The 17149-nt window shown below is 35.8% G+C and overlaps 1 long non-coding RNA gene across 1 annotated transcript in view; it reads left to right on the top strand.

Moving 5' to 3' along the window:
* LOC145686828 (uncharacterized) overlaps positions 1–17149 on the top strand; it is a 429047-nt gene that overhangs the window by 160414 nt on the left and 251484 nt on the right. The window contains exon 2 of the long non-coding RNA XR_014131653.1: positions 15938–16019. This is a non-coding gene — a long non-coding RNA (uncharacterized LOC145686828). The remainder of the gene's footprint in view (positions 1–15937; positions 16020–17149) is intronic.

Genomic DNA, 17149 nt, shown 5'->3' with positions numbered 1-17149 from the left:
AAAGTTGATTCTTCTTCGTCTCCGAAAGATGTCTCGTCTCGGAAAATGTATCTGTTAAGATTGGAAGAGCTCTGTCTCGTCTCACATCTCGTTAATAAAATTTTGTCTCGTTTATGTTTGTGGGTAACTCTACTTAGTTACTTTCGCCCTATGATTGCTTACAAGACTAAGAGGCCAGGCTGTCTCGTCTCAAAAAAGGCGTCATGGAAGTGATGTCTCATCTGTTGAAAAGTGTATCATTCGATTGGAACAGTTCTGTCTCTTCTCCTATCTTGCCACTGTCTCGTATAGTCTTGTGGGTAACCCTATAAGTAAAAGCAATGGTTAAAGTAAGGGGGATTGTTCTGGATTTTAACCCAACTTTCAGCAATATGCAGTATTATACAAATGAATATTTACATTATTTAGATAAATTGAAGCACTTAGAGGATAAGGTTGTTATATAACAATTTGAATATGACGACAGGATTGACTTTCACAATTTTGTCTGATAACATACCGTCTTCATCTCTAAATATATGCATTCAGACGAGGACTCACTAAATAATGTGTTACATAGCATGATTAATATATAACACGTGCATGATCCGCCTACTGTAACATAACACCTTTATCCTCTAAGTGCTTCAACAATATAAGGTATACAAAAATCACGCTTATCCTCAAAGGATATATTGTGTGCTTGAACCGTCCCCTTTGATGAAATTCTGCGTACGTCACTGACTGAGAGACAAAGATAAATTCTCCAAAACTCAGTCAATCTTATGCAAATACCTTCATTTTACATTACACTTTGAAGCCTCATCTTCAGGATTAAGTGAATTTTATGGGTTCAAAGAATACGTCCTAAACTAGAGTGCGCTGAGTTTTATTGTTTGGGTGCAAAGTGATTTATAAAACTTTAGATGGAGATTCTGCATATATATGTAAAAACTAAATCTGTAAGGGGAAATTGCCCCGTTTGCTCCCTCGTAGAATCCACCATGCCGTAAACAAAATTGAACCGAGAGCAGCGAGATACTATCATTCGACTTAATCGGTGTTTGGGTGTATATAGGTCTGTTTCAAGATAATCTCTTATCCTTTCGAAATTATTCAATTGTTTGGGGCTGCAATCCATCAAAAATAAGGGAGTTAAAGGGGGTAAAACTCACCTCATGTTTGTGCAAGTACGCACTTATTTCCACATGTAAAACAATTTTCCAGTATACTATAAACTATACAAATGTGATTCGAAATTGATTTAAAAAAAAGTGTATTGCATATTCTCATTACGCCTCGAACATCTCCTTTGGTTCGTATTGAAATTGCTCAACTGTAAAGTGGGTGAAAAGAACTTAGTCCCGTTCTTTGAAAGTTTTTTTTTCTTTCTTTTTTATTTAAGTAATATAATAAAAAGTAATTTTCCTCGATAATTTCAACAAAATCTTCGAATTTTGATCCAATGTGGGCGTATATTTTCTTCTAGATTTTACGACCATCCCTACTGATTAGGTTATTGTCTGTCAAGAATGAAAAATTTAAGTTCTAGCTTCTCACCATTTAAAAGTATGTTCTACGATAATAGAAACTAAAATTTCAAGCTATATCACATATTTTCTTACGTTAAAATCAATGCAGAACAGAAGCTGGACTTCTCTCACGATAACTTTCGTAAACAAAACAAAACAAAACAAACGAACAAACAAAAAATAATCGATCCGCATGCCATATATTTATTTGAGGCTTCCCAATGACTCCCGCTATTTGGATTCAAAGTCAGTGGAGAATAAACACGTGCATTTAACTCCACCTCCTTGAGATTTAGGTAATATGTAAAAAATTGTTCGGTTTTGACAGAATTTATTATCCACAATTTTCATGCCTTGCACTTGAAATCAGTCAATAATGATGAAGTGTATTCCCCTCCTTTCCCGACTTAAAAATTGTTCCGCGAAAATTTCCTTAACAAAATCTCTGATAATAATAATAACAACAACAACAATAATAATAATAATAATAATAATAATAATAATAATAATAATAATAATAATAATAATAATAACTAAAACAATAATAAACAAACAAAGGAAAACACTTACATTTTAAATGAACATCATCAATACTTTATTTTATTTTAGTTATGCCCGATAATATTAAATTTCTTACATTCATTAAAATAGAGGACTTAAGACTGAACCTTGTGGTACTCCAATTCGCACTTAAACGCATGGAACTCAAATGGCTTATGACAGATAACATTTATAACTATACATACACACAAATATGCGAATGAATATGAGACACGGTTCAATCTGAGTGCAGATGATGGATCACGCCGAAAGGAAGAACTTCATTAATTGTGTCACATAGAGATCACGTGACGGAGCTGATAAAAGAGCAACGAAGTAAGGCGATTCCCACAGCTTTGCTTGACCCCTTCCTGCGTCCACTCATTCCCACCGAAATCCCCCTCCCCCACTTCCAATGCTGCAAACTATATTTGGCCTTTAGGAAGGTCTTATTTAATAATACTATTTACTCGTGCATTTGTAAAGTTATAAATAAACAACCATGAGACAATAGATTTTTACTTGTTACATAACCAGTAAGACGTCTGTGTGTCAGAGTTTTGTATAGGATTCCTCTTAGTGTTCATAACAGTTTAATATTCGAATAATATAGGCATATCAAACGAGAAGTGCGCAGAACAGACTCAGGGTTTTTATTTCTAGTGTGTTAAAAAAAAAGTCAGGCAACCTTCTGTGCATCTTGCAAGTGGAGGTTAAAACTTGTGGCCAAAGTTAACCTAACCTTATGCTCACAGTATCAATCTGACATCACGATCACTCGACCTCATGCTTAAAACATCATTTTCATAACACATTCACTCAATTTCACATTCACATTACTATTTTGACACCATGCTTATTCAACCTCACACTTACAGCATCCTTTCAACATCATGTTCACTCAACCTCACCCTCCAGGCTGATATCAAACTCTTTCAACCTCACGCTCCAGTCTGACATCACACTCTTTCAACTTCACGCTCACAACATTCCTTCGACATCATGTTCACTCAACCTCACGCTCCAGTCTGACATCACACTCTTTCAAACTCACGCTCACAACATTCGTTCGACATCATGGTCACTCAACCTCACGCTCCAGTCTGACATCACACTCTTTCAAACTCACGCTCACAACATTCGTTCGACATCATGGTCACTCAACCTCACGCTCCAGTCTGACATCACACTCTTTCAACCTCACGCTCACAACATCACTTCGACATCATCCTCAATTAACCTCACTCTTACAACATTCTTTTAGCATTATGCGTACTCGATGTCACGCTAAAAATATCATTTCGATACCAAGCTCATTCTGCTTCATGTTCACGTTACTACGACCTCATGATTACTCATCCTCACGCTCACAACACCATTTCGATATCACATTCACCCAATCTCACGCTCTTGTTACTTGTCTGACATCACACTTATTTAATCTCACGCTCACATCTTTTCAACATCAAGCTCGATCAACCTTACGCTCAGAACATTGTTTCGATATCACGTTCACTTAACCTTATTATCACATAGTCAATTTCATTATCCCAATATCTTTTCGACATCATATTCACTTGGCCTGAAAGCTCCTACGTGGCTAAGCGGTTAGCGTACTCGCCTTTGGCGTGGGAGACCCGGGTTCGATTCCCGGCGGGAGCTCATGTGGTTCGGATTACAAGTTAATCAGTAGTCCCGTCTCATATAGCCTCGCTGCTGAAAAGGACGTTAAACTCAAAATTAACTCAACTCAACTCAGTTGGCCTGACACATCATTTCAACATCATGCTCATATCAGCAGTCTGACCTCACGCTCATCTCGTGAGTTTGAGGTTGAATAAGAGTGAGTTTTAAAGCCCTAAGTTCGGCCACCTTTGGACATGACCAACTTAATGTAAATACATGAGGGTCTCACACAATCAGATCTACTGTATAACAAGTCTACTTACCTAATTCTGAAACCGGAAGTGGTAGAATTTCTACCTCTTGTCTTTTCATGATATCGATAAGGACAAAGGTGAAAGTTATTCTTTCCAATTGCTATATATACGGTATATATATTACCATGGTCTTCAGTTAACATCTACATGTTTAGGTAGAAAATTTGTCAGCCTTACGCTCACAAATCGCTTCAACATAACCCTCACTTAGAATAATGCTTACAACATCCTTTCAGCATCATGCGTACTTGATGTAACGCTAAAAATAAGCGCTTCAATTCCATTCATCAATTGTGACTTCTTTCGCTTTCCCTTCTTTTACCTTCTAGCAAGTCTTTTATGATCATTTGAGGTAAAGACCGTCTGAGTGGGACGCATTATTATGTCTATAATCTTCAAATACACTCTGAATAATTAGTCAGATTTCTGGTTCAGAAATTTCATTCAAATATGAACTAAAAGTTATGTAGAGATTAGAAGCGCGATAGTGGGTTTCTGAATGAGAAATCTGACTAATAATTCAGAGTGTATTTGAAGATTATAGCGATAATAATGCGTCCCACTCAGACGACCTTTACCCGGTACAGTTCTTTTTCAGTGAATGTCCCAACCAATTTCTCTTCCTTTTTCCAACTAAGGAGTGCGATTTAAGTTAAGAGAACTTTGAATTTTTGTAATAACTTTTGTATTTCTTGAGAAATCACAACACATCTTAATATAATAAACAAATGACAACTTCTAAACAAATGATATAATAAACAAATGTTAGCTTCTGAAAAAAGAAGTAGTTTACTATTTGATGCTGTAGACACCCTTACGGCCGATTCCTTGAAGCTAGAACCGAAACTTCCGGAAAAGCGCTTGTCCACTACTTTTTGGCACTTCTTTTGATATTTCCGACCACTTTTATTTGCATATCTTTCACATTATTGATGGAAATATGCTTTTTAGCCATTTTGCGTTTAACTAGAGCCCAAAAAAATGTTCAATGGGTCTAGCCAGAGGAACTTTTAGCGCGTTCTCGTTTTTGCCGCCAAACTCTATAACAGCGTCAGTAATCGCGTCGCGCACTTTTTTCACATAATGAAAGGATGGCTTATCGGGCCAAAACACAATGGTATGTCTGGTGAATTATTTATGTATCCATGGACTCAGAACGTTTTCAATGTACTCTAAATAGCGGTCACCATTCATTGTCCCACTTCGAACAATAACACGCGAAACTTTGCCGCTAGCCAGTTCAAAAACTTTTTCTCATACCTGTCTTCAGGTTTTACGAACTTACTAGGATTAACCTGACGTTTATCAATGTGTACATACTTGGAAACAGATGCGAACGCTAAGTTTTGGTAACACTAAGTTTCATTATCCATGATCACAATCTTGTTCATGAACTTCTTATCAGAGGGTTTGCGGCAATAGATCTTAGCACGCTTCTTCTGTTCGTCTGTATAAATGCACTTTAACTTGTTTCAACCTTGAATCCGTGTTCTTTTTTGATTTTCCTTACACTGAATTCAGAAATTTTATATTTTTGTCTTAAAATATGGTTTGACAAGTTAGGGTTCTTCAAGAGTTCTCGTCTAATCGCAATTTTCACTTTTTGTGTACATTTTGAAATTAGGCAACCAGATATCTTCTTTCTTGATGCTCCACCAGTCTCCACATAATTGTTCAATATTCTATACAGTGTACTATAAGGATATTCACACACTAAAGTCAAGACAGCAGTGGTTCTCGTAGAACTGGATAAGCCGTTCGCGGACAGCCTTGGTCTGTTCGGCTGTCATTTGCTTCCCGTTCATGGTTACGTGCTTGTACTTCGCGAACACTCGTGAGATACTCTGGGGTGAAACTTTCATTGAGATCGAATGAGTTGTTTTTGTTTTATGCATGCTTTTTGCCAGTAACCTTAACTTAAATCGCACTCCTTACATACATACAAAATCGTTATTTTCTCCCCTACTATTTCTAATACTTCGTGACTTGGTTACTATTTGTTCCACCTTATTCTCTCCATCTTCTCTACACTCACATTCTGATAAATTATCTTTTTTCCATAGTTTTTGCGTAATATCCATATTTCTGTAATATAGAGTACAACACTCTACATGAAGCATTTCGTAACACTTTATTGAAGCAGATATTGTAAACAAGTTTTGTATCGATTCTTTGATGAAAGAAAGAAAGCAAAAAAATCTCCAAACTCTTCTAGTCGGCTTGCAATTTCATTCCATGTTGCATGTTGACAAGGCTTCAGGTGTGAAAATGCGCTTTTCTGCATTCAAAGGAAAGAACGCCCCTTTCCCCTTCTGCTTTGTTGTCACTTCGTATTCGCCGTAGCAAGCGTTCCTCGTGGAAACCTGACATGGAGGTGAGATGGCCTTCTCCTGAGCGACTTAATATGTAAAGCCCGGTTAAATGTGCGAGGATTAAGTAAGCAATACGACAAATTACAACAGCATTTTACATATGTTTAAACACACACGTGACGCATATTTGGCCTCATTATCTTTTCTCTCTCTCTCTCTCTCTCTCTCTCTCTCTCTCTCTCTCTGAATACATTTATTTAATAGAGTGAGTTAAGTTAAAATATAGTTTGTATACTCCCAAATCAGCTATTTGGACATGATAGCTCACGGAACTAATCTTTCGTGAAAAAGTCCTTGGTTCGATGTCAGGATAGGTAAGTTCATGAAGGATGGCATCGTTTCTGTGATTTTTTTCAGGATTTTCCATTTACCTATCATAAAATCATTGTAAGGGGCACGGTGGCTCAGTGGTAGACCGATTACCTCCTGTGCGCGGTGTCCCCGATTCGATTCCGAGACAAGTAAATTTGCACTGGACAACATCGTGCCCGTGGGTTTTCTCGAAATACTCCCGTTTCCTCCCATTTTCTCATTTCGTAAATTTTTCCATGTTCTATATTGACAAGGCTTCATTTGTTTTAATCGTCGTCTTCCTTAGCCTAAAGAACATAACGTGGGACGTTAGACTCAAAGATTTCATTTCATTTTCAGGGACCGTGCTGGTTCAGTGACAGAGCGTTCACCTCTGGTGCGTGTAGTCCGTGGTTCGATCTCAGCCCCCGCCAAGTGACCTTTTTCGTGGACAAATGTTGTGTGCGTGGGTTTTCTCGGGGTTCTCCCTTTCCTCCCACTTTCTTCATTCCACTATTGCATTCATTTCTCATAATCACCGTCTCCTTTACCCTAGCTGGTATAAACGTGGGACGTAAAACTGAAAGATTTCATCTTATTTTCACATTCTCACTACGCCAATTCTGCCACGATCAGTCACTTATATATTTAATTTCTGTCTCCGTTAGTCTATACAACAACCATTTCCAACTGGACTTTTGTCAGGTCACCATTTGCTGCTCCTATTCTATGAAAATCACACGGAGAGAACAAGGAACATGCAGAATATCTGCCGTTTATAGGAACAATAGACCTAGCAATAAGCAAATAAAAGCATAGGTATCTTAGTCGAGGGTCATCATTACTTGCACACTGTCAATATTTGTTTTGCATTTTCTTCTTCATTTCATTTTCTTGTTTTAATTTACTTTCTTTTTCTCTTTTTCATTTCTTTCTTCTGCTTTTCTTTTCTTTCAGTTCATTTCTTCCTTCATTTCATTCCTTCTCTTTTCACTTTCTTTCATTTATTCTCTTCCTTTCGTCTCTTTTTCTATCAATTTTTCTTTTATCACTTCATTTCTTCTCTATTCCTTCATTCCCTTTATTTTCCTTTTTCATCTCCTTTGATTTATTTTATTTTCCTTCCTTTCATTTCCTTTTCTTTTATTTCTTCTCTTTCCTTTTTATTTCGTCTCTCTTCTTTCAGTTTTCTTCTATCATTTCATTTTTTCTCTATTTCATTTCCTTTATTTTCCTTTCTTTTTATCTCCTTTGATATATTTTCTTCCCTTTCCTTTCATTTATTTTTCTTTCTTTTTCTTTCTTCTCTTTTCTTTTCATTTCGTTTATTTTCTTTCATTTTTCTTCTATCATTTCATTTCTTCTCTTTTTCATTTCCTTTATTTTCCTTTCTTTTCATCTTCTTTGATATATTTTCCTCTCCTTCCTTTCATTTATTCTTTCCTTTACATTTCGTCTCTTTTTCTTTCCTTTTCTTCTATCATTTCATTTCCTTTCTTTTCATCTCCTTTAATTTATTTTGTTCTCCTTCATTTTCTTTCCTTTCTTCTATTTCCTTTTCATTACGTCTCTTTTTCTTTCCTTTTCTCTTTCATCATTTCATTTTTTCTCTTTTCTTTTATTTCTTTAATTTTCTTAGATTTATTTTCTTTACTTTCATTTCTTTTTCTTTTCAATTTATTTCTTTTTGCATTTTTCCTTTTATTTATTCTCTTCTTTCTCTTTCCTTTCTATTCGTTTCCTTCCTATTGTTATCTTTTTTCTTTTCCAAAAATTACCCCAAATAAAGTTGATATGTTACTAGTCATGCTATTAGTGCGCATTGTCGTGGGTTCAATTTCCTTGAAGGCACGATTTTTTTTCCATCTAGCATTAAAAGGAAATCAGCGCGTTTCTTAACGGGACAGATGGGAAATTCAAGTTTAAAAAGATGTACCCCTTCGTGGTCAACTGAGTAACGTCCCTGTTGTTTCTGCGCGCGTGGTCCCTGGTTCGATCTCGTTTGGGAATACTTGTTTCCAGATGCAGTTTTAGAGTAGCGGGTCGGATGTTGTTTTCAGCATTTACTGCCATCACAATCAAATTAGGTTTAGAAAGTTTAAAGAATGGACGATGAGGCAATCGGTCATTATCTAATGAAAAGACTTCTGTCCAGTCATAGTTCACGACTAACTATAACTGTACGTATGTTGTTTCTATAATATATACAATTAAGGATTACCGTAGTCTTATGCCAGAAAACTATTGGTTCAAAAGTCCTTTTTTGTCGAGGGCTAGAATTACTTATAATAGCTTATTTTCAGGTTTTTAGTGTGTATTGTACGGTAAGCTGAGCCTTAGCCACATAGAGAGAACTATATCTGGCTAAGCCCCATTGTACCTGTTGATTTCCGTTTTTAAAATTCTCAATTCCCGGCATGGTTATTCAAGGAGACACTTTTGTAAATATACCTTATTATGTTTTGGGTATTTATATATTTCATAAAAAAATTTTCCAACTCGTCAACTCGACCCTAACGTCCTACACCATCTTGTGACAACTATAGGCGACTAAAATAATTCCTACACCACCTTGTAACAACTGTAGGCAACTAAAATAATTCCTACACCATCTTGTGACAACTATAGGCGACTAAAATAATTCCTACACCACCTTGTAACAACTGTAGGCAACTAAAATAATTCCTACACCATCTTGTGACAACTGTAGGCGACTAAAATAATTCCTACACCACCTTGTAACAACTGTAGGCAACTAAAATGATTCCTACACCACCTTGCAACAACTGTAGGCAACTAAAATAATTCCTGCTTTAAAAGGGCGTACGATCACTGGGCAGTATTATGTGCAATTTTTCGGGAAGAGATTTCTTCCCACATTGTAAGAAAATCGACCGCATCTCGTAAATTCAGGAATTTTCCTACACTAGGACAATGCACTGTCATACAGGGCTGGTCTTGTTGTTTAATTTACGCAACACATGCACATCGATTTTTCTCCAAGCCTCTTATTCCCCAGATCTTGCTCCCCGTGACTTCTGGGTATTTTCCAAGCTCAAAGATTTCTTGCGGGACAGACAATTTTCATCCAGAAGTTCCCTCGGAAATACTGTAATCCCAATGTATCAAACATCCAAAATGACTTTGTACATGCTTTCGAAAGTGGATACATAGATTGTGACACTGGTGAAGGTAGGACGGAAATTATATTGAAGACTGACCGAAGGGTTTCACCAAAGTATTGAACATGACAGCAACGACACACAATTTTTGGTACGCACCTCGTATTTTCATTGGTCCCTAACAATAGTGTTGAATTGAAATTAATTACTCGTGTCAGGCAATAAGTGTAAAAATTCGTGTAATAAATTTTCTTCTCGGTACAATGCATGCAGTTACTTGTTTCAGTTTAAGATCACCACCGTTACTTGAATATCAAGATAGATAGTATCGGCAGTTGATATACAAAGGGAGTATCTCCCTAGCATATATATACATCTGTGATAGAGTCTGTTCAGTTTCAATATCAAAGAAGGATGCGAGTCTGTTTCTTCCGATGACAACAGATCCAAACCCTCCCCCTCTTCTCCCTAACACCCAAAGACAGAAGGGGAGCTGATAGGGAGAATGCAGAAAGCCCTTGGGTAAGACAGATAAGGGAGAATCTCCATACATATTCACGAGCAGGTTTCGTCACCACAATATTGGGGAAGGGGAAAAACAAGGGACTTTGGTTATGCTGGCAGGGACAGCCTAAGAAGTGAAGAAAAAATCGAATGGTAGTACAAAAAAGTAAAAAAAAAAAAAAAAAAAAGATCTAATGTACTTCATTGAGAAATATTCTTGCACCATGGTTTGAGATTTATGGCACGAAATCTCGATTTTTACTTCCCAGAATTACATAGGCCTACATAGAATTCATGACAGCAAAATACGAATTTTTTCTTTAGTGTCACATCAGAAAAAGTATTTGTATCAAAATACCGTCTATCCTAAGAACCAGGTCTTAATATTTCTGCACAATTATGATCCTGTCCGGAGATAAACAAATACTCGTCTTTTCAAGGTAATATTTTTGCAATAATGTATGACATTCCTGTTTATCTTTTTTATAATTCAAAAATATCTTTGTCTGAGAGTATCGCTAATATGCAAACTTCAAAATATTCAAGATTTGTGAGTTACAGAAATATCTAGGCGAGTTAATTAAGATATTCTTAATTCAATGAAAGACGAACTCTGTCTGTCGATTACACCAGTTATTTGATGCTCTACGGGTTGATTTGGTCGGAAATAGCGCAACACGTTGCGAAATCGCACAATATTTTAATTTCAATCAGGTACTGCTACACTAGTCAATTGAGAACTGAATAACTGCTACTCTTATCAATTGAGAATCGAATAACTGCTATACTAGTCAAGTGAGAACTGAATAACTGCTACTCTGACCAATTGAGAATCGAATAACTGCTACACTAGTCAATTGAGAACTGAAATGAAATGAAATCTTTAAGTTTTACGTCCCGCGGTTATGCCGGTTAGGCTACAGGAGACGGTGATGATGAGGAAGGTGGTGAAATGGTGGAATGAAGAAGGCGGGAGGAAACGGGAGAACCCCGAGAAAACCCACGCACACGGTGTTTGTCCACCACAATGTTCACTTGACGGGGTCTGGGATCGAACCCGGGACCCCAAGCACCAGAGCAATTGAGAACTGAATAATTGCTATTCTGACCAATTGAGAACTGAATAACTTGTACTCTGACCAATTGAGAATTGAATAACTGCTACTCTAGTCAATTGAAAATCGAATAACCGCTACTCTTATCAACTGAGAATTGAATAACTGTTGCTATAGTCAATTGAGAACAGAATAACCTTTGTTCTATGAATTGAGAGCTGAATAACTGCTACTCTTATCAATTGGAACTAAATAACTGCTACTCTGGTCAATTAAGAATTTAATAACTGCTACTTTTATCAATTAAGGATTAATAACTGCTGTTCTTATCAATTTAGAGCTGAATAACTGCTACTCTTATCAATTAGGAACTTAATAAGTGCTACTCTAGTCAATTGAGAATTGAATTATTGCTACTCGTATCAATTGAGATCTGAATAACTACTATTCTATTCAATTGAAAATTGAATTAGTGCTACTTTAGTCAATTAGGAACTAAACAGTGCTACTCTAGTCAATTAAAATTGAATTACTGCTACTCGTAACATTTGAGAACTGAATAATTGCTACTCTAGTCAATTAAGAATTGGATAATTGCTACTCTTATCAATTGAGAATTGAATAACTACTACTACAGTCGATTAGAAACTGATTAACTGCTAATTTCAGTCAGCTTATGGTCCACGCTGTATATTTTATTTTACTTAAATTAAGTTTCATATGGTGTTTAAGAATTGAGGCATCAAAATGAATGTCGCCGTATGGAACATTTCGGAATGTGATGAACTACGAGTAGAATCAAGTGCTATACGGAACATGACTGACAAATACTGGAAGGTTCGTTTTTCTGTTGCCCAAGTGATAACACTAAATGCTGGCAAACAGATCTCTGAATGGAACAATGCTGCATAGTTCAGGAACATATTACAGGTTTTTTGTTTCTCTCGAACACACTAAAATGTACCATGTGTCGTTATTCAGTGAGACGCTTCACTTTTGTAAACTGTTTAAAGCCTGCTTTATCTGGGTTATATATGGCATCGGACCTTTAATGTCAGCCTAAGATGGTGAATCTTTAATATATTGTTCCCCAGCAGATGAGACAAGACAAAAAAATGAAATCTTTGAGTTTTACGTCCTACGGTTATGCCGGTTAGGCTAAAGGAGACGAGACACAAGACAAGAGATAAGGTTTTCTCATCTCGTCTCGTTTCGGTTAATGAAGAATCTTACCTCTACTCTCGAAAAATGCTTTTCTCATATCTTGTCATTTAGCAAATTTATGCACAAAATGTATGCTCTATTTTTTAAAAAAAAAAAAGTTATTAGTTATCAGCTATCAGAATCAGAGTCACGAGATGGGGCCACGAAGGGTGTGATATAACAAAATTTAAACCATATAAACACATAAACAACATAATCTCACAGAAACCATATTAACCATAAGGGCGTTAGCCACGATTTCTAAACCACCATAACGTATGCAACTATTTGGATCAAAATCCAGATGCTGACATATTTGTATATATTTACAAGTAGCTCAGGAAATAATGAAAATGGTAGTTTTTTGGGGTGGGGGTTAATGTATATGCTTGTAACAACTTTAACTTATAGTTAAGATTACTACAGGCAATTGAGTTTGTTTGAAACGACAAAATTTATTAAAAGAGACATTAGATTTAGATATTTACCCAAAACTATCTAAATATCTAAATCTAAATCTCATGTCTGTGTGCTGTGGCTTTATGAATATTTTGATAATAACAAGCATGTTTATGCAGGAATAGGACTTCCAATGGAAGTTAAGATTAACAATTCAATTGAAATATTAGCAATGTGTTTAGCAATTTATAACCAGCTTGTACTTAGCAGGTTAATCGGAAAGGATGATGATACAACGATATTGTATATCTATGCGATAAATTACTTCCATTTTCTTGTAGTTATTTTGGGCAACGGTTCTTTAAAGTACACAATCTGTTGTGTAGAAGAAGAAGAAGAAAAGAAGATAATGTTGTTGATTCTAAATATAAAGAAATAAGATTAATCTTAGTAGCTGAAAATATATGTTGATTTTATATGTATAAACTATACTCCTAGTTACCGTAACAGCAGATAGTTGATTATTTAAAAGTCGCTAAGACAACCAAAAGGAAAAATTATTATTATTAATGGAGATGTGAAAGAGAATAAAGGTAATAGTGATACAAGAAAACGTGCCTGATTTAATGTAATTTGAACGTGTTGATATATCTTAAAATTACACGAACTGTGGGCTATAAAATAAGAATAAATTATTTTAATCGTAACAATGAGATCGAACCAGGCCGGTAGCCAGCCCAAAAATGTAGGGGGGGGCCGGCTAAAGTTAGGGGGGCCAGACCCAAAAATATTATAGTTCATCACCATATTATAGTTCATTTGCAAGCCTACCGTGAAAATTTTGGGGGGCCCGCAAAAATTTAGTGGGGGGCCCGGCCCCTCTAGACCCCCGTGGATACGGGCCTGGATCGAACTTCTTTTGTGTGTGTGTGTGTGTGTGTGTGTGTGTGTGTGTGTGTGTGTGTGTGTGTGTGTGTGTGTGTGTGTTGATCACTCGAATATTTTTTCGAGTTTACTACTTTTTTTGTCTACTTACTTTCTCTTTTTAATTTTTGGTGACGACATTTTCTCTTGCTTATCTTCACACTACAAGAAGTTTGTTATGACTCAAAGTGGGGAATGTTTGTTATTGAGTCGACACATTGGTAAATAACACAAGTTATATTTTGTATTAAAAGGAATGGTTTTATTTGGATGTAGTTTTAAGTTGCTACGAGAGTATTTTGATTGCTTTAAAAATGTAATTGACATAACAACACCAGACTGGAAATTGAATTTTATTTTCATTTAAAATATAATCAATTTACAAACTATTAAGATCATTAGTTACTAGAATATTTTTTTACTCTTATCAAATAATTTTTGTCATATCAGGACCTTGGAAGAGAAAGGGCGAATCCTGAAATCGGAGTGATGGGAAATCAATCTGAAAGTTTTGCAGGTACATTAAGATAGCAAGGGCGAATCTTTGTTTATCTTGAAACTGTGAGAAAATTGAGGGCGAACCAGGGCAAAATGCGGTACCTGTGTATTGTCCAGACCTGACGATGCGAGTAAAAAAATCGATTTTTCCGGTTCAGCCTTTCTCTTCCAAGTTCCTGATATTACAATATGAGCATTATTGCAGTATGTTGTGTAATGACCCATGTATCTGTAAACGTTGATAAATACTCTTTATTGTCTTCGAACAATTATACTATGACTCATGTAATACTAAAACATGCGTGAACTAGTGTTATCCACGCGGCGGTGGCTCAGTGATAGAGCGTTCACCTATGGTTCATGGGGTCCCGGGTTCAAACTAGGGATGGGCAAAACCGGTTTTTATAAAAACCGAAAACCGTTTTCTATAAAAACCGAAATCCGAAAAACCGACATTTCGGTTTTCTCCAAAACCGGTTCGGTTTTCCACCGAAACCGGTTTCGGTTTTCTTCAAAACCGGTTCGGTTTTCTCCAAAACTGGTTCGGTTTTTCACCGAAACCGGTTTCGGTGAAAACTTTTCGAAAACACATAAGACTATTTCTGTGGAAATGGATTCGGTTTCCGGAGAACAACGAAACACCATTCTGGTCAGAAATAGAACAAGTTTTGAAAAAAAAACCGGAACCGGTTTTGAAGAAAATCGACACCGGATCTGGTGAATAAACGAACCGGTTTTGGAGAAAACCGATAACCGGTTTCGGAGAAAACCGAACCGGTTTTTCTAAAAAAACGAAAACCGAAAAACCGGTTTTTGTGCCCACCACTAGTTCAAACCCTGTTCCCGCCAAGTGAACTTTGTGGTGGAGAAACACCGTGTCCGTGGGTTTCCTCCCTTTCCTCCCACTTTCTTCATTCTACCATTTTTTTTCATTTCTAATCATCACCGTCTCCTCTAGCCTAGACGTAAAATTCAAAAATTTCATTTCATTTCTTTTTCAAGATTAGACCAATTTTCCCTCCATTCTCGCTTCTCGTCTCGAATACGACTCGAGAATTGTCATCGTCCCATCTTGAACTTAAGATACTTGTCATCTCGTTTCCGAGACGAGACGAGACGAAAAATTTCTTATCTTCTTTCATCACTGCTTTTTAATGTACTTTCTTGTCCTGCATCTAGCTCTATTTGTGTTGAATCCTTGTAGAAATAAATTAAGCATTTATTTAATATGATAAATAGAAAATAGTATAACGACAATCAATCTTAAAGAAACAACAATAGAATCAAGAAAGAAATATATAACTTTATAGATGCCTCATTACAACAGCAACACATAGGTTTTATATTTTTAAATATATTTTCCTTGATATTCCTGTACCCGAAAAACTAGTTGTAATAGTGTTACATATGTGGAATTATATATACATGTATGACCATACGTTCGATTTGCATTATTAGTTTGGACAAGAAAGGAAAAAAAAAATTGAACAGAGAGCCAGACAATTTAATTTATTTTGTGGTCTCACAATTTAATAATAATTGGATGTTAAAAAAGTATGGTTCGTTTAATTTTTGCAGATGACGAGGAAAAGCAATGAAGTGTTGGCCTTTCACGACAACAGATGGCAGTACCATATTTTTATAAGAGAAATTGTACAAGGTAAGGTAAAAAAGAAAAAAAGAGCATTAATTTTATTTATTTTTCTTCTTTTTCTCATTAAATCTGTCTCGCCGTCTGCCGAAAATATGTCGCCTTTTTTTTTCAATTTCGTTTTTCTTTTTTTTCTGTTAAATAATTCTAAATGACATCAGTGTCCTCTTTTGTGAGGAAACAGGTTTTTCGCAAAATAAAATCTGTGGTATTCAAAAATGTGGTTGATTGTAGGATAGTTATATCTTATTGTTGTACCTCTGACATACTGTGAACAATGCTGGGCACGTGACATTAAGCACTTAGCTTGTAAACTAATCTATTGACTACATTCCTTATGTTTTTTTTTTTTTTTTTTTTTTTTAAAGATCCGCTATTACGATGTATGTGCTTTTCCTTTTACCACATTTGAATCAAACAATAGGTGTAGATGTATATTCTATATTGTGTGTATCGTTTATGTAAAGTTAGAATATATCCTATAGACGCACGCATGTCTGTTTCTTGTATATTGGAATTTGTTATGATTACTGCTTGTATAGCTAAAGCATATATATATATATATATATATATATATATATATATATATATATATATATATATGCGATTCATTACGATTCATCTCAGTGTTATTCAGGAGTCAAGATTTGAATTACTAGTGGTGTATTGCAAAGTAGAAGCGAGCGATTAAAATAAAAAGTTTTCATCACTTTACTCTACGCAGACTTTATTTCCAACCATTACGACTAGGATGAATTTTTAAGCATTCAAGAAAATCCACACTGTTTCATGAATAATGAACACTGTATAAATAAATTTTAATGCATATCGTGTTTTTTTTTCCTGGAGGTTCGCAACGGTACGACGTACCGTTACTTTTGTAATTAGAATGGGATACTTGCTCTTCTGTCTTAAAAAGAGATTGACGGAGAAGCTTCGAAAATATATAGTTTTCTTGAAAATCAGAGTTTTTATTGTTTTCCTTTTCGTTTCCCTGCCCCCTTTCATTCTAGAGAAAGAGTTGCGCATCTTTGTTCCTTCTTGAAGTCAGTTAATTGTATTCAGAGACTAAAAATATTTGAGCATTTCTGTCTTTTTGTTCATTATTAGGAAAATAATGAAGTGAAAACATGCCTTAG

Source organism: Thermobia domestica, chromosome 5 (assembly GCF_964235325.1).
Source record: "Thermobia domestica chromosome 5, izTheDome1.hap1.1, whole genome shotgun sequence".
NCBI lineage: Eukaryota > Metazoa > Arthropoda > Insecta > Zygentoma > Lepismatidae > Thermobia > Thermobia domestica.
Note: the sequence above shows the minus strand (reverse complement) of the source record. Positions and strands in the feature narration are given on the sequence as shown.